We start from the raw sequence: 20,984 nt of genomic DNA, 5'->3' as shown, positions 1-20,984 counted from the left end.
GCCTTATCTGTGCTTCATTTGCATGTTTCTTTCAATCTATGATTCAGCACATTTATTCTCTCTTCAGGTGTGTCTATACTACTACAACCATCAAATGTGTCATTGTTATTGTATTTTTCAGTACTAATATTTCCATTCTTTTGTTTCCAATCCTCTGACAAAGTTCTCAATCTTGTCTTTTATTTCCATGTCCCCTTCTCCCTATAAATAAGTTCAGCATTATATAAGCATCACCCTCCTCCAGGAGCCCTACTCTTTCTATAGCAATCCAGCTATGCCCTGAATAAGTAAGACTCTTTGTGGGATGAGAGCTTGAAGGATTCATGTGCTCTGCTACTTCTCCATTTCTGAATTTCCCCCAGTAAACCCTAATTTATATTTTCATTGTGTAACATACATACCCCTTTGTATAGTGAGGAGGGGATATGATAACCCCTGAATGGTGTTTTGGTAGCTTGCTGATAATATTTTTATATCCCACTGTTGAGCTGACATATTTTCTAAATTTATTTTGTGTGTGTGAGTTGTATTAGCATAAATCAGTTCTCAAGAGATGAATTTTATTAAATGTGCTGGAAAAATCTAACTTCTTTGTTCCAAAATGAAGCATAAGGTCCTGGAATATGACCAGATCAAAAAAATTCTTGTGTTTGCAATTTAGCAGCGATCAGCCTCCTTAGATACCCCTGTTTATTTCCATTTCATTTTAGTTGAAACAGAGACTAGTAACTTACTGAAAATTAAATTATTGGTCATGGATGGAAAGAGCCTTGTGACTTTATAATATTTTTCATTTTACAAGGGAGAAAACCAAAGAAAGGGAATACACATATATCCAAATTGAGATTTTTAAAGAGGAAAAATGGCTAGCCCTCAAAGTAGAGCTACCAAAATAATGATTTCCCTTATCTCATCATCATCTTTAACTGGTACTCTCATTTTTACTTAAAGAAAATAGAACTATGCTTCTAAAGAAGTGAAACAGGTCCTCAAACTTTGTATCTGAAGGCTAAGATAAATATTATATTTTGTTTCTATTGGGCTCAAGATTAATATTCTAGGAATGAGCAGTCCCTTCTTCTGACCAACAGTTAAAGTGACATTCCTTATGGGAATATCATTTTGAGCAATGCCTTAGATTTTCATGATGACTTATTCCACTGTCAAGCAATCACAGTGCACTAATAGTGTACCAAATGAAAAAAGGTAATGGATAGGATTTTTTCTTACTATATCTGTTAAAGTGCATTAAGTTTCAACAGTTATAACAGTATAATAAAGTCACATTTGATCTTTCATATATTGCAAACTTTGAAAAACATGTTTTTAAAGTATAAAATGTCAAGCAAGCTTGTAATCTTATAATACAAATTGTTGGTATTTTATGTGGGCCTTTAAAAAAGAACCAAGAGTTCTTAAAAACAATCACTAATTCTACAATTAATATTTTCACCAAAAATTAAGTGAATACCCATGTCCTAAGCAGAAAATTAATCATATGCATTGCTGAACAAAAAGTAATATAAAATAGCTTAGGTTAAGAGGAGCTTATAGGCTATTAGGCAGTTAAGGAAAAAAAAAATGCATGAATCCATGAATGAAAAAATTGTTATAGAGGTTTATCATGCCCTAACATAAAGTCCTCATTTTGTAAGTATACTAAAGACCAATGAAGTTCTGTGTGGATGAGTAGAATAAGTATCTTATTTTCACAATGACCAGACATTTCATAAGTGTGGGAGTTTGGGCCTTCTACTACTTGAAACCCATTTATCATCCTTGCACAGGGGCCATGCTAATCTTCTCTGTATTGTTCCAATTTTAGTATATGTGCTGCCAAAGCAAGCACAACCCACTTACCTTTCTACCTTTATCTTCTACTCTTCTTCTTCATGAACCCTGTGCTCCAGCCAAACATGGCTTTGCTTACATCCTTCTTTTCACTTGGAATGAATCATCTCTGTACATCCTAACTTTACACTTTTCAGAGACCAGCTCATATATCAACTTGTCTATGTACCTGTCAATGATTCTCTGAGCCAAAAGTAATTTTCCTCCTCTGAACTTCTGGAATCTTCATGTAGTCTTCTATGGCATTTAAAATCCTACAGTAGTTATTTTTACATATATCTTAGCTGCTCTACAAGGCTATAAACTACCTATGAGCTATAAACTACCTATGAGGAATCCTGTCTTTTAGTGGTTCTTTTATTAGCTCTCCTCTTGTGAAGTCTTTCCAAAACACTCACCTTTGTTTCCAGAACAACTCTTCTACTTTTGCACTCAGTTCATCAGCTTCAGTAATATTTAATTAAACCATGTAGGGCACCTGGGTGGCTCAGTTGGTTAAGCGACTGCCTTCGGCTCAGGTCATGATCCCAGGGTCCTGGGATCGAGTCCCGCATCGGGCTCCCTGCTCTGCGGGGAGCCTGCTTCTCCCTCTCCCACTCCCCCTGCTTGTGTTCCCTCTCTCGCTGTGTCTCTCTCTGTCAAATAAATAAATAAAATCTTTAAAAAAAAAAATTAAACCATGTAATAACAATAACAAGTACAACTAGTATTAAAAGGTTTGGGGGTGCCTAGGTGGCTCAGTCGGTTAAGCATCCAACTCTTGATCTTAGCTCAAGTCTTGATTTCAGGGTCATGAGTTCAAGCCCCGCACTGGGCTTCACACTGGGCATGGAGCCTACTTAAAGATAGATAGATAGATGATAGATAGATAGATAGATAGATAGATAGATAGATAGATAGATGATAGATAAAATAAGTTTGGAAATAGTCACAACTGACCCTTAGTAAAAATGCTACTCAAAATGATGAGTATTATTAGACAGTAGCTTGCTACAAGGAGTGGTTAGCTTGCCTTGCCTGTTTTAAGGAGAAAACGGGGATCTTTGGTTCCTCTAGCCAATTAGGTTTAGTGGAAAGTAGTTAAAAGAGTTTATATTACTCTTTCTGTATATTTCTAATCTCCACGGAATTTCTGTTTCAGATGAATGTCAAAACTATAAAATTTCTTCAATCATCATTGACTTTCAACTGATTTCAAATTGAAGCCCAAAGTCCAGATACACTCATTCAACAAGTATTTTACTGAGCTCCAGTTTTGTAGGAGGCACTGTGTTAGGCACAATTTGTTTTACAGCAAAATAACCATTTGGTGCAAATTTTCTAAAAGAACTTTGCAGTTCACTTCAAATTAACCAATTTGGTCTGAGCTATAGATTTATGGTAGAACTACAAGTTAATTTTTCCTTATTTATTCTTCTGAAATCTAAGAATGTATTTGGATGTTGCTACTGGGGGCAGCTCCACAGTAAAACAAATTAGGTGCTTGCCTAAGCCATCATGTCTATAGGAGTGTTGCCAGACACAATCAGCATTCTCCCGGCCTAGTTTGAGAACACTCAGTTTTGTGGGAACATTTTTCTGCCCATCTATACAAGGGAGCATGAATAAACTGTGCAATATAAAGATTCCCATCTTTTTAGATTTTTTTAAAGGAGTTTTTTTATCTGCAAAATCTCATAAAATACATGACAGCAATTTCTTTAAATTATTAAAAAGAGACATTAATTGCTCATTCCAGGTATTTCTTTCCACGTGGAAGGACATCTTAGTGTAACCCTCCTTCCTAGCTTAGCTTCCCTCTATCACTGTTTCCTATTTTACTCTGTTCCTTGTGCTGTTCAGTATATAGAACAGGCCCTCCTGTGGAGAGGCCTGTAGTTCTTCAGAATTCATGACTGGGTATATAAGTCTGTTTATTTCTGAGACTTGGTATTAGAAAACACATTGTTATCCTACACCTAAGGCACATTCTTTGATATCATCAGCTTATTAGTAATAAAGCTGACATTTTGATCTCTCTTTGCCATTCCTTTGATTTATTTATCAGTTGTCACAGGATTTAGGCAGGGAGAAGAGGGTGTTGTATAATAATCTACTTGTCAAAGCCCAGTAAACACAAATGACCACAAGTACAGCAGTTGGCAAAGCCTAAAGGACATCACTTGACAGCAAGAACAGATAATGATAGCTAACCTACGTGCTTGTGAGTATCCACCATAAACTGATGTGTGGACTAATCAGACCAAGAGAAATCTGTCAGTCAGAATTCAGTAATGCCCTGTTCACATGTGGGTTTCTTTCACAAGCACATAGAACTGTGCACAGCTTTATTTGCACTGGTTTGCACCAGAGCTAAAATGATTGACCTGATGCATTATAAACAACATAGGCCAATATTAAAAATTCATTACCCATGGTCAGTGATAAATAATATTATATCCGTGGCAAAAATGTTCATGAGCTGGAAAGAATAAGGGTTGACAATCTGAGTCAGATTGTACAAAAAAAGATAAATGTTGGTATTCTTCAATGGCTCAGGCTACGTTAGCCTCGGGGCATGCCAACTCAGGCTCGTCCTGCAGTGATCTGCTGACAGGAGGAAGGAAGCCTGGATTTCAGTGCTTGCTCTGACACTCACCCAGTGTCTGTTTTTTTGCATGTAAACAAAACAAAATTCCTGCTCTCATGTTGCTTAAATTCTAGTAGAGGGGAAGACAGAGAAAAAACAAAGCAAACATACAAATGTTTGGTAGCAGTAAGTGCTATGAATAAAATAAAACAGAATAAGTGGGATTGAGGGCAATGGTTTGAGTTGGGGTGTTATATTGTACAGGGTGGTCAAGGAAAACCTCTCAGTTAAAGAGACATTTGAGCAGAGACTGGGAAGGAGTGAGGGACTAAGCATGCAAATACCAGCAGAAAGAGCAGAGCAAACAACAATACTAACATTGCTCAGATGAGACTGCTTGGCAAACACACACAGCAAAGATGGGAGTATGATGAAGGAGGGCAAGGGGGAGAGAGAGAAAAACAAGAGGTGAGGCCAGAAGGGTAACTGGGAGCCAGTTCACCAGGGCGTCAAGGCCATGGGAAGTATTTGGACTTCACTCTGAATGGGACAGTAAGCCATTGGACTGTCAGGCCTGCCATCTTCTAGTCACTCAGAGATGGGAGCTATTCAGACTAAGCTTGCTGGCCCATCTAACACCCTGCCCTACCCCAATCAGGAATTTGAATCTTAAAAAGCGCCATTGGATGGCTGAAAATCCACAGCACCCAGGACAGATAATCAGACTTTCTTGTTCCCTGGACCCCAGATAGCACTCCCCTGGTTCTTGCCCAGTTCCTCAGTCCCCCATTGTTCTGTGAGATTTTCAAAGTTCTAATAGATGCCATTTGCTATTTGTATATAGAGAATTGTTTCTTTGCTCACTATTAGAGATGGCTAGCTTATCACCAAGCTTGTTTCTCTTCTTTCTGGGCTTACAAATAGTCTATACTTCCCGGCCTCCTTTGAGTTAGGTGTGTCCAGATGGCAGCCAAGTGACAAGTTCTAGCCAATGGAAAGTGAACACTAGTAACATATGCCATTCCTAGGTCGGGATCATTAAAACCTCCCACATGTGACCCTCTCTACTTTTTCCCTGCAGAGTTTGAAGGACAGCAACCTTAAATGCCACATAATGAAAAGCGCAAAGCCACAACAAGTAAGATGCCTCAGGCCCTGAGTCACTACTTGGAGGAGACCTGCCCAACCAGAAAAACCTGCATCGGACTTTTAAGTAACTCAAGAGAGTAACTCAAGAGAAAGTTTTATTATAATAGTTCACTTACAGCAGCTAGTGTTATCTTATCTAATACAAACCTAACTACATGTCTCAGTCATCCTGAAACACCTCACTCCGACATTAAATATCTGTACTACTTGGCATAGAAAACACTTCTTTTATTATATATATATATATATAATGATAAAAGTAAATGAAAACATTCTTGTAAAATATTAATCTAACATTGATAAACCTCCCTTAACTACTACAACTACTATTTCAGTCCCATAATCAGAGCTAACCCAATTAATCAATAATATGTTGCAAATTAAAAAACAAAACCGAGCCTGGCAAAATAAATAATAGAAACTCTGTTTTCAGATTCTAACAAGTACTCATAATGCGGAAAATAATGAGAATACTAAGAGGAACAACACAGTGCCTGTCTTCCAGGAACATCAACCCTAGCATGTTGATATATCGACAGAGATCATTAAAATACAGCTGACACATGCAATAACAGAAAGAATGTGCAAAAAGCCTTCAGACATGGATGTACAGAGAAGGAAATTTTTTAACTTTGGAGTAGATTGGGGCAGGCTGTGTGAATATATGTGAAAGGAGGGGTCTGGAACATAATCATAGAATATAAAAGGTTGATACAAGGTTTTGTAAAATAAAAATGAGTTTCCCAGAAAGACCAGGTTAGGGATGGTTGTGGACAATTCAAGTAAAAGGAACAAGTACAAAAGCAGGGAGTTGTGAAACCATAGGGTCTGTCTGGGTGTGCAAAAGTCTAATTTTGAAAATGGAAAGACCCAGTGGCATATATGTTAGTATTATTTAGATGCTTCCAAATGCCACTGCAACCTCCAAGTAGATTAGAAAATACCCATCACTCAGGGCTTTAGACAGTCCTGATAATTAGTTAATGATGAGCTACATATATGCTTGAGATAACTTGGGTCGCTGAGTGCCTGAGACATGTGCTTGACCTTTCAACCAGGAGTAGATGAAGAAGTGATTCATTTGCAAGTACAAGATTTCAAAATAGTGACTATCTTTCTTCTTTCTGACTCCCACCCCTCCCCAACCAAAATATTATATGTGGGCCATAAGCAGAAACTTCTCCATTTACTTCAAGTAGGAAATGTCTACCCAGTAGTGGGTAAAGGTGTTACATGACCCATCAGGACTCTGGAATTATAGGAGCCATTTATCTCCCCAGAGTTAAAAAGAGGAGTTTGGGTTTCAGAGTGAGCAATCAATTTATAAATACTTGGGGGGGAGGTGCCTGAATGGCTCAGTTGGTTGAGCATCCAACTCTTGATTTTGGCTCGTGTGGTAATCTTGGGGTCATTGTGTTGACACCTGTGTGGGCACTGTGCTAGGCATGGAGCCTGCGTGAGATTTTCTCTCTCCCTCTCCCTGTGCTCCCCACTCCCAGCTCGCACACACACTCACTCTCTCTTACAAAAATAATAATAATAAATAAATAAATAAACAAATAAATACATGCATACTTAGGAGATATTTATCTATTCAGGGCCTGGCCAAGAGTTGGGGGCCATGATTTAATTAAGTAAACTGTAGGCAAATGTCTGAATCCCCCAGAGAGATGTATAAAAACTCATCCACTGAATTCTCCACTATTATAGAAAACTAAGGGCAGAAAGGTGCCAAGTCTAGAGAACCAAAATAAATGAACTATGGTGTGACAGGACGGGTTCATAGCTTAGTGACTACTTCAGACCAAAACATGGTCTTGGGAGTTCCTCAACAGGGGCACTATTGACATTTGGGGCTACATAAATTCTGTGTGCTAAGAATGTTTAATAGTATTCCCTGGCCTCTTTCCACCAGATGCTACCAGTACTTGGCCCCCAAACCAAAAATGTCTTCAGAATTATACTAGTTGAGAACCAGTGGTGATAGACCCAAGAGTAAGGGGAAAAAACAATCAACCACAAGCAACATTAACCTTGGCTGAGCATGTAAATAGAAAACCATGGAGGATAAGAACAATTGTGTTCTGGGATTCCCAGCTGAGGACTTAAACACAGGCTTAGCTCTTTAGCACTGGAATTCTTCAACAGCTACTGAGTATTAGCGCAGAACAGAAACTGTGCCCCACCAGCCACTGCTGTCAAATTCCTGTGAAGGGTGAGGGGTGGTTACCAAGAGACAGAGTACTTCATCTGAAGAGAATGTGTCAGGCTGGGATCTTTTTTAAAATAAATCAGTGAGTCAGGATAGACTTCTCCCCTGCTGTTCCACTGACTTTTTTTTTTATACTACAATTAAAACTCCATAAAAGCATGGAGGATGAGGACTAATTGTTCCAAAAAGTAGGAAAAATTTGATCGGTTTTCCTCATTTCCTTAGTGACCCTCCAGTAATTTTTCTTAGGTTTGCAACAAAGAAAGAGCCCTTATGTTGTGGCCTTGAAAATAACAACACATTTAAAGATAAAACCCAGCTCCTCTATTAGCTCCCATTCTCTCCTATGAAATGAGGGTTTGTCCATATGCCTAGTAGAGTATATGGCAACATTTTTCTTTTCTCTGTCATTTTTTAAAGGAAAAAAAAATAAAAATAAAACACACCAAGACCTCACTCCAGCAGATGCTTCTGAGCTGAACGGGGATGGGTAAGAAACTTCCGGCCCTGAGGGTTCCAGAGAGAGCACCTTCCGCCTGTACCAGCAGAGATGCTGGGGGGATAGGTTGGATGAACCTTATAGAGATACCACTGGCCGTGCAATGAGACCACCGTCTACCTAGCTGATGATCCCTTCATCAGGTCCAAACACCATTGCTAGAAAAAAACATTTTACCTACAACATAATGCAAACAGTAAACGCAACATCATAAAAGGAAGTCTCTTAAATTCCAGAGAGAAAAAGAGACAAAGAGATTAAATAAAATTAATACACTAGGAGTAATTTGCCAGTAGCTTGTTCTAGTCTTTTTGTTTCTGACTGTAAAATCTCAAAACTGGAAGTCAGCAAACACAAATTCAATAGTTTAATGTTGGGATAAATAGGATTAATGTAAAACTCTGTATCCCCCAAATCATTTTTATAAGACTTTAAAGTACTTAGATATCTTTAGCAGCTCAAAAATTAAGATGAATTTCCCATAACATTCTCTTATTCATCACCCACAAAGGAGAAAGACAGAAAAATCTAGCAAAAAAAATTTATATTTATGAAATCTAGTACAATGTTTTAAAAAGCATAATAAAGGCAACACTTGCTAATACTTTTCTCCCTACTCCTCATTTGAATTCAGGTGAAAAGTCAAAAAATTTTTTAAAGATTTATTTATTTATCTGAGAGGAAGAGAGAGTAAGGGGAGGCGCAGAGTGAGAGGGAGCAGACTCTGCTGAGACATGGGGCTCAATCCCAGGACCCTGAGATCATGACCTGAGCTGAAATCAAGAGTCAAGATTTTGATGTTCTGTCTGTAAAAATAAGAATTTTTCCTAATTGCCAATTATAAATTTCACTGTGGGAAATGTGGGAAAACAGAAAAGCACAAAAAAAATTTAAATGACCAGTAATCCCAATACTCAAAGATGACTACTTTTAATATACTTGATGTATTTCTTTCATTCTTAATCTATCCTGAGATGTTCTTTTTAAAAAAAATTTTTTTTACACAAATGGTATGTTTTATAATGCGCTCTTTAAATTTAAAAATATATTCTGAATATTGCCCATGCTATTATTATGTTCCAACAGCTCTTTTCAATGTTTTTGGTCTCAAAACTACTTTATCCTCTTAAGAATTATTGAGGACCTCAAAAAGCTTTTGTTTATGTGGTTTGTATTTTTTATTTTTATAGTATTAGTAATTAAAACAAAAATTTTGAAGTTTATTAATTCATTTTAAAATAAAGTAATACTTACATGTCAACATCAGTAATATATTTTACAAAATCTAATTCTCTTTTCCAAAACAAACAAAAACATTTAGTGAGAAAAGTGACATTATTTTAGAGTTTTGCAAATACTTTTAATGTTTGGCTTAACAGAAGGCAGCTGAATTCTCTTATCTGCTTCTGCATTCAAAATGTAGATATGTTCTGTTAGCAGAAATATATGAAGAAGGGGCATGTGACTCTTAATCTCAGGGTCATGAGTTCAAGCCCCGTGTTGGGCGTGGAGACTACTAAAAACAAACAAACAAACAAACAAACAGAAACCGTATATGAAGAAAATCTAGCCTCATATAGGTGGTTGAAAAAGGGAGAAATGACTTTCAGATTATTGTGGGCATTTTTCCTTATACCACACCAAACTTGACAAGTTTTAAAGATTAGTTGCAATGTGGAATCTAAAAAATAATAATAATAATACAATGGACTTTTCCTACTCTACACTCTCATGAGTGAAAGTGGCAAATACAGATGTGCTAGTATTACAATGGAAATAGTTTTAAAGATTTTTTTTTAATTTATGTATTTATTTGACAGAGAGAGACACAGATAGAGAGTGAACACAAGCAGTGGGAGTGGGAGAGGGAGAAGCAGGCTTCCCGCCGAGCAGGGAGCCAGATGTGGGGCTCGATCCCAGGACCCTGAGATCATGACCTGAGCCAAAGGCAGATGCTTAACGACCGAGCCACCCAGGCACCCCTACAATGGAAATAGTTTTGATCTTGAGGACACCCTGAGAGAAGATCAAACTTTAAGAGCTACTACTGGTCTACCACTTCATAGTTAGTATTTAACACTGCATTCTATCACAGTCTAGAACACTACCCCATACCCTATTGTCAACATTTACACTATCTCTAAGTTTTTGCTATTATAAAAAAAATGCTATGACAAACACCCTCATATGTACCTCTTTCTGCACATTTATTTTCTTAGAATAACACCTTAGGAACTTGAGGGTCGAACAAGCTTATTTTTTCAGGATTTTTATGCATGTTGCCATTTTCCCCTCCAGAAAGGTTTATCAGTTTGCATTCCTTTCAGTAGCCTGTACAAGAGCCTTTCGTCCTGACCCACACTTTTTTTTTTTTAATTTTTTTTTTTTTTAAGACTTTATTTGCGAGAGAGACAATGAGAGACAGAGAGCATGAGAGGGAGGAGGGTCAGAGGGAGAAGCAGACTCCCTGCCGAGCAGGGAGCCTGATGCGGGACTCGATCCCAGGACTCCAGGATCATGACCTGAGCCGAAGGCAGTCGCTTAACCAACTGAGCCACCCAGGCGCCCTGACCCACACTTTTATCAACACTGGGTACCGTGGGAGCCCTGTCTTGAGAGAAGTTTTTAGAAAATCAAAATGTGACTGGGCTAGTTGTTAGTGAGCTCACTCTTTCAGACAAAATACATTATTTGAGATTTACTGGAATTCTCTGCTCACTGAGTACTTCTCTGATAATTCTACCACAGTGTTTATTTACTGCTATTTTGCATTATTACAATTAGTATTTACCATGGGTCTTTTACTTGACATTAAGTTTCTTCAGACAGAAACCATGTCTCATTACCTTAGTATATGCCACAGTGCTGAGCCCATGGGATAGAGAGAGATGGGGTAATGGTGGAAATAACATTTTTTACCTCAGAGAGATCTGTGTTTAAATCCTGGCTTCACCCCTTAACTAGCTGTGTGAGCTTGGGCATACTACTCCCCCTTCCTTTCCTGAGCTTGAAGGTCATCCTCAGTTAACAGGGAGACTAATATGTACTTTCTAAGGCAGCTGTGTTGCAATGATATGTGTAAAAGACTTCGTACAACACTTGGCGAATAACAAACGTTCCATATGTTTGTTCTCTGCCTTTTCCTTTCCAATGTTAAATTCACCTTGTAAAGCCCAGACTTTGAGGATCTACAAATCCACTTTGATTTACTCTGAACACCGTCACTAAGACCGAAGGCATCTCCCTAACAGTGATTACCTCTGGAAAGTGTAACTAAGCAAAAGCGGTGAGTTTTCTGGTTATTCTTCCCTGTATCGCTCAATCGTTACTCATTCTCTCAGTCAACATCTATGAGTGTGTGCTGTGTGTTCCGAAGACAAATTACACACAGTCCCTAAACAACAGAAAGAATGAAATCCTTTTTAAGTGCCAGAATGCCACAATCATGTTGAAACCTGAATTCAGAGAAAAGCCCTTCACCAAACTGAGCTGAGAGAGCTTCCTAACTGTACAGCCCAGGGGCTGCAGGTACATCATCCCTGACCCTATTGTGGCTCAAAGCTCACAATTATTGCAGTGGGGCTTTAGGACTCGTGTCGCTTCATGGGACCCTGAGATGTATTCAAATACATTTCTAACAAGAAACTTTTGACATTTTCTGACCACCCGACTGAGGAAATGAGAGGAAGACAGTAGTGAGCGAGGTACAGAGCAGACTGACGTTCACTCCCAGTGTTAACTCAAAAGTAAAACAAAGCACCAAACAAGGAGAATTACTTGTGCGTCTGAGAGTACACCCCAATTAAGGTGCAGGTGAGCAGGGGTCACTGGGGGGCAGCACTGCTAGCCGGCAGCACGGGCCCAAAAAACTGCTCAGGTCAGGAGGTCCTGACAGATCATACTGAGAGGAAGGGAGGGGACCTGACACCCATTCACACTCTCCTCTGCTCCAGGAGCACGTGAGACCCTGGTGCGTTCCTACTTTCATTTACGCCCACACACACCCACCTCTTTCAGAGTCTGAGGTTCAAAGAGGTCATGCAGCTCTCACCAGTATATCCCGGACACCTTCGAGTGCTAAGGCTTTAACAGCTCCGGGAGAGATTCAAAGAAAGTCTGGGACTCTTGATTCTTGAAGTCAAACTGAGAATGATCGTGAACTTTTTGCTACCAGCACCCGGATGGTATCTGCTCAAGTTGGCGTTAGGTCATTATAAAGCTCTCTTAACTCCATATTCGATAGAGTTGAAAATATTTGCAATAGGGAGGCATGTGGGTGGGAAAGATGAATTCCTCCTGGTCTGAAGCAGGCTTTTAAAAATTTGCTGGTAGTAAGTTGTGGTGATGAAGGTGGAATGGCAGCTTGGGTTTCCATATTGTAACTGTTATGTCCAAAAGATTCCTTATTGGGGGAGAAAAGTATTTCGGGAAATGTGGGGCATGACTCCACCTTAAGGGGGTTCTTTTGGCTAGCCCTGAAGGAAGGGCACATGTGTAGCCAAGGCCTGTATTTATTTGACAGAGAGAGAGACACAGCAAGAGAGGGAACACAAGCAGGGGGAGTGGGAGAGGGAGAAGCAGGCTTCCCGCTGAGCAGGGAGCCTGATGCGGGGCCCGATCCCAGGACCCTGGGATCATGCCCTGAGCCGAAGGCAGACGCTTAATGACTGAGCCACCCAGGCCTGCGCCCCTAGAATTTTTTTGACTAATAGAAAAATTAACAATTTTTTTAAAAAACAGAAAAACCAGTATTCTATCCAAAATATTATTTTTTTAAAGATTTTATTTATTTATTTGAGAGAGAGTGAGAGCGAAAGAGATCACAGAGGCAGAGGGAGAGGGAGAGGGAGAAGCCGATTTCCCGCTGAGCAGAGAGCCCAACGCGGGGCTCAATCCCAGGACCCTGATATCATGACCTGAGCCAAAGGCAAACATTTAACTGACTATGCCACCCAGGCGCCCCCAAAATATTATTGAAAAGATCAAAATAAAGTGGAATAGATCTCCAAAAAGTTGAGACCTGTCCCCCAAAACTTTTGTTTCTAAAACTAGCTAAATAGAATGTGTGTCTCCATTTCTGAGTTACCAGAAAAGACAATCTGCTACTACTTGAGTCTCATTTCACCCCCTGACCAGGATTGTAGTAGCCCACCTTGTGAGTTGGAGCATAAATATCCAAAGGAGGATTGACCTAGGTATATTGGACTAAAAGAATTAAAAGGCAATTAACTTTCTAATAATGGCAAATATATAGTTAAGAGATTTCCATACAGCTTTGAAACCTCAAAGTAGATACCAAGATGTGCAAGACAGGTCACGTTGAAGCCTAAATTAAAGACTTGTTTGTTTTATCATAAAATGGAAAGTCAAAGCTAGAATAAACAGTGATAGTTAAATTCAGGTGATATTTCATGGGAAAAGGTACACTTCTTTCATGTGCTCATTGGACAATTGTCTATCTTCTTTGGAGTACTGTCTATTCGGATCCTTTGCCCATTTTAAAATTGGGTTATTTGTCTTTTTATGATTGAGTTCTATAGTCCACCAGACCAGTTTTGAGGCATGGTTCTAACGGTTGTTCCTGGCTACCTAATCCCTCTTTTCCACACTTCTCATGATTCTCTACCTACCAGGATACTGTGAATACAGTCATTTTGTGCTTAAATTGGTCACAGTTAGCTTCTACTACAACTCAAAACCTGACGGACATAGACTGGAACCCAAGGCAGCTCCCCTCACCTAGAGAAAATCACTAACATAAGACTTCACTGGCAAATGGAAAGCTGTTCAGAGGCAATGTTGTTACTAAAGCCTGGGTTTCTGAATTTGTGATTCTCAACTCTTAAGTTATGCAAACTCAGTCCAGGGGAACTTGTGGGATTGACAAGTGGAAATCTTGCAGTTTGAGCAGCAGGTAAGAACTGGAACAGAGAGAAATGGAAAGAAAACTCTAAGAAATTGTTGCCATTTCTTGCCATTCTACTCTAAGATTAAGTAGGCCATTGATTGTTGGAAGTTATTCAGATGCTAAGGCCCCAATTTTCTGCTGCTGGCAGTCCTCTCTCCGCCTTGGTCCACAGAGGCTGAGTGACCCTGCATTTCCTGTCAACCTGGGTTGATATCCAGGGATTTTCTTCCAAAGGGTCGAGTATGTAAATGGAGTAGGAGTCCTAATTCTGTTTGCAGATTTAACTACATATTTTGTTATCAGGCAATTTCAGTTCATATATCAACACTGCCAACTTTGTGTATGCTCTCTCCCCACCCTTCCCTTTTGTATCCTGGACCCTCTGAGTCAGGGAAATAAGAATATTCCTCCGTCCCAGAATTATGAGTGATCTGAGGCCAAGGGCTTGGAGAAAGTTGTTTTCTGCAATGTCTGAGGTAGTATCCTTTGCTCACTCCTCTGAGCAGGACCACAACCGTAGCTCCAATGGGCCTCTGGAGCCCTCTCACTCCTAAGCACCCACTTTCCCTTTTCTGATGCCCCCTTCTCCCAGGAGAGTGTCTTAGGTCCTGTATTTGAAGGGAATTGTTCAAAAGGGAATCCAATCTAAATCAGATGCTGACAGGCTTAAACTTTTAACCCTCTCAGAGGTGTTAGCACTTCTGTCCTTAATTTCTATTTGCCTGTCCTTTTGCCAAATTCAAAGACCACTTGTTTGCTCTCATTCTCTGTGCCCTTGTCTTGGCACCCAGGAATAAAATGATTTGAGACTGTGATGGTATGAGCAGTGCTGATCTGAGAAAGGGAAGCCTGAGGCCCTGGGATGAAATGTTTCGTGGTGAGCTCCAACCAGTTGTTCATTCGACAACCATTTCTTAAGTACCTACTGTGTGCCAGACTGTGCCCTAGCTCCTGGAGACACAGCAGAGAAGCGAAACAAGGCCCCTGCCCTCATGGAGCTTTCCCTCTAGTGGTGGCAAAAAACAATGAATAAACAAACCAAAAAACCCCAGCATTTCAGATAGTGATGGTGCCATGAAGAGCAATCTGAAATCGTGAATAATGTGATAGTGAAAGATAGGAAGAGAGCCTGATGGGCAGAATGGCTGAGGAATGTCTCTTGTCATCCATACTCATACTGAAGAGTAAATTTGAGGAAGAAGCACCAGCGAGAGAAGACAAAGACATGAATGCAGGAACAGGCTGAGCACGTTGGAGGTTCTGAAAGAAGCCAGCAGGGGTGGAATGTAGTGAACGTCGCAGAAGGGTGTGAGAGGACCTGTGAGAGGTAAGCAGGTCATGTAGGGCCTTGAAATCTATGCAACACTTAACACACAGAGGTTAAGTGTCTTGCACCAAGTCACACAGCAAGTAAGTGCAGAGCCAGGATGATAAACCAATCCTATCAGGTGTTTTTGCGTTATAACCTGGTTTATGCCCCAAATAGTGCTGGATGAAGAGGGGATTTATTGAAGCCCATCTTGGAGATCCAAAAACTCTAAGAGGAGACAAAGACCACAACAGTCTCACTTTTCTCCTTATTTTCTCTTGAAAACAAACAAATACTAGACAGGAAAACTTCCAAGTGTACTGTGCTAAATCCAAAAATTCTTTTAAACAAAGGATCTGAATTTTATAGATACTATAGTAAATACCTATTGAACATTTATCATATGATCCCATAGAGCATGTAGAGAAGTTATTTTGGTATTTCTATGTTTGACCTTATGAAAATTCAATCACACGAGATTGCCTAATGTCTATTTTTAAACACAAGATTTACTCTCCCTATTACACACTAGGAAACTTAATATACTAAGGTGCTGGTCGGGATTAGCTACTATGTAGATTTTCTGGATCTTTTATGTTTTGCTTTTAAAATTAGAAGCAAATTGAAATAATTATATGTGATACAATACATTAATAAAAGAAAGAACAAGAACCATATGATCCTCTCAATAGATGCAGAAAAAGCATTTGACAAAGTGCAGCATCCTTTCTTGATCAAAACTCTTCAGAGTATAGGGATAGAGGGTACATACCTCAATACCATAAAAGCCATCTATGAAAAACCTACAGCGAATATCATTCTCAATGGGGAAAAACTGAGAGCTTTCCCCCTAAGGTCAGGAACACGGCAGGGATGTCCACTATCACCACTGCTATTCAACATAGTATTAGAAGTCCAAGTCAAGCAATCAGACAACAAAAAGAAATAAAAGGCAACCAAATCGGCAAAGAAGAAGTCAAACTCTCACTCTTTGCAGATGATATGATACTTTATGTGGAAAACCCAAAAGACTCCACCCCAAAACAGCTAGAACTCATACAGGAATTCAGTAAAGTGGCAAGATATAAAATCAATGCACAGAAATCAGTGGCATTTCTATACACCAACAACAAGACAGAAGAAAGAGAAATGAAGGAGTTGATCCCATTTACAATTGGACCCCAAACCACAAGATACCTAGGAATAAATCTAACCAAAGAGGCAAAGAATCTGTACTCAGAAAACCATAAAATACTCATGAAAGAAATTGAGGAAGACACAAAGAAATGGAAAAACGTTCCATGCTCATGGATTGGAAGAACAAATAGTGTGAAGATGTCAATGCTACCTAGAGCAATCTACACATTCAATGCAATTCCTATCAAAATACCATCAACTTTTTTCAAAGAAATGGAACAAATAATCCTAAAATTTGTATGGAACCAGAAAAGACCCCGCATAGCCAAAGGAATGTTGAAAAAGAAAAGCAAAGCTGGTGCCATCACAATTCCAGACTTCAAGCTCTATTACAAAGCTGTCATCATCAAGACAGTATGGTACTGGCACAAAAACAGACACATAGATCAATGGAACAGAATAGAGAGCCCAGAAATGGACCCTCAACTCTATGGTCAACTAATCTTCAACAAAGCAGGAAAGAATGTCCAGTGGAAAAAAGACAGTCTTTTCAACAAATGGTAGGAAAATTGGACAGCCACATGCAGAAGAATGAAACTGGACCATTTCCTTATACCCCACACAAAAATAGACTCAAAATGGTTGAAAGACCTAAATGTGAGACAGGAGTCCATCAAAATCCTAAAGGAGAACACAGGAAGCAACCTCTTCGACCTCAGCCACAGCAACTTCTTCCTGGAAACATCACGGAAGGCAAGGGAAGCAAGGGCAAAAATGAACTATTGGAACTTCATCAAGATAAAAAGCTTTTGCACAGCAAAAGAAACAGTCAACAAAACCAAAAGACAACCGACAGAATGGGAGAAGATATTTGCAAATGACATATCAGATAAAGGGCTAGTATCCAAAATCTATAAAGAACTTATTAAACTCTACACCCAAAGAACAAATGATCCAATCAAGAAATGCGCTGAAGACATGAACAGACATTTTTCCAAAGAAAACATCCAAATGGCCGACAGACACATGAAAAAGTGCTCAACATCACTCGGCATCAGGGAAATCCAAATCAAAACCTCAATGAGATACCACCTCACACCAGTCAGAATGGCTAAAATTAACAAGTCAGGAAACAACAGATGTTGGTGAAGTTGCGGAGAAAGGGGAACCCTCCTACACTGTTGGTGGGAATGCAAGCTGGTGCAGCCACTCTGGAAAACAGTATGGAGGTTCCTCAAAAAGTTGAAAATAGAGCTACCATACGACCCAGCAATTGCACTACTGGGTATTTACCCCAAAGATACAAATGTAAGGATCCGAAGGGGTACATGCACCCTGATGTTTATAGCAACAATGTCCACAATAGCCAAACTATGGAAAGAGCCAAGATGTCCATCGACAGATGAATGGATAAAGAAGATGTGGCATATATACAATGGAATATTTTGCAGCCATCAAAAGGAATGAAATCTTGCTATTTACAACGACGTGGATGGAACTGGAGGGTATTATGCTGAGTGAAATAAGTCAATCAGAGAAAGACATGTATCATATGACCTCACTGATATGAGGAATTCTTAATCTCAGGAAACAAACTAAGGGTTGCTGGAGTGGAGGGGACTGGGAGGGATGGGGTGGCTGGATGATAGACATTGGGGAGGGTATGTGCTATGGTGAGCACTGTGAATTGTGTAAGACTGTTGAATCACAGACCTGTACCCTGAAACAAATAATACATTATATGTTTAAAAAAAAAAAAAGAAGAAGAAGAAGATAGCAGGAAGGGAAGAATGAAGGGGGGAAATCAGAGGGGGAGACGAACCATGACAGACTATGGACTCTGAGAAACAAACTGAGGGTTCTAGAGGGGAGGGGGGTAGGAGGATGGGTTAGCCCAGCAATGGGTATTAAGGAGGGCACGTTCTGCATGGAGCACTGGGTGTTATATGCCAACAATGAATCATGGAACACTACATCAAAAACTAATGATGTAATGTATGGTGATTAACATAACATAATAAAAAAAATCTAAGATTCTAAAGGATTAAAAAGAATAAAATAAAAGTAATTTTATACTCAAGTAAAAAAGAAAGAAATCGGCTAATAAAGACCAGATGTGTGTATACTGTGTATACATATGCAAGAACTTGAGGTGAGCCCAGAATTCATGAGTGTTCCAGCAGTCTGCCATTAGACTAGGGTTAGAATCCTAGTGCACTTTCCAGCTGCCTGACATTAGATAAATTACTCAGTACAGCTAAGCCTCCATTTTCACTCTCATAAAACAGAGATGAAAACAATGCCTATATCATAGAGTTATTGTGAAAATAACTCAAAATAACAAGTGACAGTGCAAGGAATAGACTTGCTATTCCTTGAGTAAATAATGGTTGGCCTTCTTCCCTGGGTCTCTGTTCACTCATCAGAAACATAAGTCAGGGAAATGATGCTAAGGCCCCTTCCAGGATAAGCGCCATCAGCAGCCAGGCTTTCCTGCCAGACTTGGACCTAGGACAGTGACACCTTTTTCTGCAGACAAATAGAGAAGGGCTAGCCAGATGGACCCAGAGACTGACACACAACTCACAGGGAAAGGAGCAAGGAAACTTAAGGGACTGAGACTTGATGGGCCAGGGTCCTGGTAGACCCCCACCTCAGTTCCCCAGGCCCAATTCATTTTACCAATGCATTCACTTCAACTAATTGCATGTGAGATTATTTGTTTACTGTCTGCCCTCTCCAGAAACTGAACTCTAAAGATTAGGAATTCTGTTTTGTTCACTCACTCTATGTAGGTCCCCAATAAATATTTGCTAAATGAGCCTCTTTTTTTATAGTAAGTACATTTCTAAAATTGAAGGTGTCATGAGCTTAGCTAAGCTACTCTGAGGTATTGCTCCCTCGGCATCCATTTTGTTTGGCTAAGTGACCTGCAGGAGCCTTAACCTGACACCAGCCTCCCTCATGCTAGCACATGCCCTGGGTAACCGTCTGAAGAATCACATGCCACTGAAGTTCCTGATATGACTTCCCCAACAGTTCTTGTGATCAACAATCTCCCCCATCTTCAATGCCTCCCTGCTCTATGCCCCTTAGATAAGACCCCCATGGAGCTTACCAAAACCCCACTCATTTTAGTTTGAATTGACTGATCCAGTCTCAGCCCAGGAAGCCCCAAAGTCCTCCACTCATGGACCCTAATAAAGGCATATGTCCCAGGTCTTGACTTTCTCGCTGCACTCTGCCTTGACTTCCCCATGTGGCCCCCTGAGCTATGCTGTGTACTTCCTCCAGGACTTGTGAGTAATAAACTTGTCTACTACGATTTCTCTTGTGGTCTTTTGTCAAACTATGGCTCACCATCTGGCACCCTATGCTCCACTTAACAAATGTTAATTTAACAAAGTCATAACAGGAGGAAATTAATCTTATTTACAAATCAACAATTTTAAGTGCCCTACTGAAATCAGACATTAAGAGGAATTTGTGGCGAATGTAAATTTGTTTAGCATGCGAATTTTTTTTTTAAAAGAGAAGCATCATCAAACTAAGAAAACACCAGTGGCTCCATAAGAAGGTTTGGAGCATTCAATTTGGTAGACAACAGTAGCATCAATTAATCTTCCCACATATCATGGACTTTATCAGATTAGGATGTGGAATTTTGGAACTGAATACACTTCAGTTGCCTTAATAGAGGACTTTTCTCTGGACAAAAAGCAAAGCCTATTCTTATCCTCCCATCTATGATCTGGCTCAAGGGCCAGTCTAAGGGAGGCTTTCCAACAAGTCACAGAAGTTGGGAATGATGACCGCAGACATCCTAATTGAACAATCCCTCAGTACTTATCACCGTCCCCTCCAAGCTACTGTGTTTCCAGAGTCACTGAACATTGTCAATTCCTGGTCAATGAATGTACCAAAATTCTCCCTAATCTAACAGGTTCAACCTCCCAACTAAATTTGCTTATCACAGGAGTCTGGATGATTTGACAATTCACTTGTTTATTCATTCGTTCAGTTATTCATGCCATTCACTTATTCATTCAACAAATATTCTCAGGCTTAGAAATCCTGAGTGCTTCTAGAGGAGAAAAAGAAAGCTTAGACAGAGCAGCAATTAACAGCACAAGAGTTGGAACTAGGACCTAAAGGAATATCTAACCACATATTGTGCCTGAAATATCTTTCTGCCCAGCTGCTGTATTACCTCTGCAAAACCTTTCTAAATCTAATTTTAAGAAGAATGTATATCTTGGGACACCTGGATGGCTCAGCCAGTTAAGTATCTGCCTTCAGCTCAGGTCATGATCCCGGGGTCTTGGGACTGAGCCCCGCACCAGGCTCCCT

The 20,984-nt window shown here is 39.7% G+C and overlaps 1 protein-coding gene and 1 pseudogene across 1 annotated transcript in view; both read right to left on the bottom strand.

The window, feature by feature from the left end:
• The window catches only part of CMYA5 (cardiomyopathy associated 5), an 87,776-nt gene that overhangs the window by 60,240 nt on the left and 6,552 nt on the right, over positions 1-20,984 (bottom strand). The gene's annotated exons all lie outside the window — the stretch shown is intronic.
• Positions 1,730-1,849, bottom strand: LOC123836418 (U6 spliceosomal RNA; annotated as a pseudogene).

This window comes from Mirounga angustirostris, unplaced genomic scaffold, assembly GCF_029215605.1.
Source record: "Mirounga angustirostris isolate CCGP_5_RB_7025 unplaced genomic scaffold, mMirAng1.0.hap1 SCAF_7, whole genome shotgun sequence".
Taxonomy (NCBI): Eukaryota; Metazoa; Chordata; class Mammalia; order Carnivora; family Phocidae; genus Mirounga; species Mirounga angustirostris.
The sequence above is the reverse complement of the archived record's forward strand: the minus strand, read 5'-3'. Positions and strand labels throughout refer to the sequence as shown.